The sequence below is a fragment of the Lolium perenne genome, chromosome 5 (genome assembly GCF_019359855.2).
Source record: "Lolium perenne isolate Kyuss_39 chromosome 5, Kyuss_2.0, whole genome shotgun sequence".
In the NCBI taxonomy this organism is placed as follows: domain Eukaryota; kingdom Viridiplantae; phylum Streptophyta; class Magnoliopsida; order Poales; family Poaceae; genus Lolium; species Lolium perenne.
The window spans coordinates 69,759,526-69,761,815 of NC_067248.2; positions in this window are offsets into that span (position 1 = coordinate 69,759,526).

Genomic DNA, 2,290 nt, shown 5'->3' on the forward strand with positions numbered 1-2,290 from the left:
CATGGACAAGGAAAAGCACCTTGAGATGGGTGACAAGATGTTGTTCTTGCTTTACCTGGGAAATGCAGGGGTTTACTTGTTTGCTACCCATGTGCCTGAAATCGATCTGGAGTAACTAGTCAGTGATTCATGGTGCCCGTGAGTCCAACTATGCAGCCCCTTTAGGTTTAAATTAAGTTGTAAAACTCTTTATGCGATTGTCGATTTTGCTTGTGTTAAAACAATAGTTAGTCATATCGTGCTGCTGGTTGTAATCGTGTCAAGTGTCGATTAATTAAAACCATTGTCCAAGTTATGGTACCGAACATATAAATAAGAACATTTCAAATGTTTGGAACAAAACATATAGTTGTATGTATGCATTACATGTTTCTATCAATCAACATCACTATCTTCTTCTGAATTTTTTCCCTCGTCATCATGCATGTTCTCTTCCAATATGAGACTCTCTTCCTCATTCTGTAGTTCATCTTCGCTCATATCCATGTCAACATTGGGACTATCTTCCCCATTCTCTAGTTCACGAATTGTACGAGCATCATGAATACGTACAACTTCAGCAGCACGATGATCATCCTCCTCTGCTTCCACCTCTGCTTCCTCGTCTAGGTCGACAACATCATGAAATGTATGGTCGACTGAACCTTCATCCTCCTGGTATGCGTCTTCATTCCGTACAAATGCATCATCGTTACCATCTTCTAATTCTGGAACGTCGTACACGTGTCTATGGCTGAACTTCTGCACCACTTTCCACGGATCACCAAACTTTGTATCCTCCAAATAGAAGCATGTTTCAGCTTGACTGGCCAATATGAATGGTGAATTCTTGAACCATAGGACAGAAGTGTTAACGCTTTTAAAATAACCATCATCTTTTATCTTGGAACCCCTGCTCGCAAGGTCAAACCAGTCGCAACGAAACAAGTACACGGACCTGTCACCGTGCTTGTTACTCCCGTACTGCAGTTCAAGAACTTCTTGCAGAACACCATAGTACTCCGTCTCATCTGCATCACCAAAAGATCCCTTAGTCGCTACGCCCGAATTTTGAGTCTTCAGGTCTTTATCCCGAGTAAGCGTGCGAAACCTCGCACCCTTTACGTTGCAACCAGCGTATACTACTACACGCCGGTCTGGCCCGGTAGCCGAGAGACTTCAAATCTTCTCGATGCATTGTCCAAGTGTCTCACATGGTTTGCAAACCAACACCGCAAACTCTCTACGAACCGTCTCCTCGATGTCACGCACACCCCTACCTCCAAATTCTTGCTCGAATTCAACCGAAACATAGAAAAAACACATATGAAATACAGGACAATTATGTCTGCAACATTGAGAAGTAGTTATTAAAGTGAAGCTAACTACTTACTTGATATAACGTTCTACATCGTCACAGTTGTTCAGCACATACCAAACCATTTTGTCAAATTCCTTGTCAAAATGTTTCAAAATGGATTTCCCAAGACCTTTAGCTCCAACTGAAAATACTTCCATCTCGTCAGGATCAGGTTTTCTCCGTATGTCTTGGTTCCTATCATCTTTGTTAAATCTTGTTTCTGTGCCATCCTTGAAAAATCTAGAGCAAAAAATCAAACACTCATCAACAATGTAGCTCTCTGCGATAGAACCTTCTGGCCTTGCTTTGTTACGGACCGTAGACTTTAGATAACCTAATCTTCTCTCAACTGGATACATCCAACCATAATGAACAGGACCCCTCAAAAGAGCCTCCTCAGGAAGATGAATAGCTAAGTGCACCATTACATCAAAAAAAGCTGGGGGAAGAGCTTCTCAAGTTTGCATAGGATCACAACAATTTCAACCTTCAATCGATTCAGCACATCAACTTTCAGGGTTTTGGCACACAGCTCCCTAAAAATCTTCCCTAGCTCTTGCAATAGCCACATACATTTCCTTAGATGCAATTCCCTTGAGCCCAGCCGGCAACACTCGCTGCATAAGTATGTGGCAATCATGCGTCTTCATACCGGTAACCTTACAACCATCAATATTCACACATCTTCCCCAGTTTGCGCAATAACCATCTGGGAACCTAGTGTTTGCCAAATACCTACACAAATGTCTCTTCTGTTCCTTCGAAAGCGTCCATGGTGCAGGGGGCTTCGCATAAGTTACTGATGCATCACCATCATCCTTCACAATTTTCTTCAACCAATACTTCTTCCACATTTTGAATTTCTTCAAATCAATTCTAGCACTAACAGTGTCCTTATTCCTGCCCTCAAGTTCAAGTAGTGTACCAACAATATTGTCACATATGTTCTTC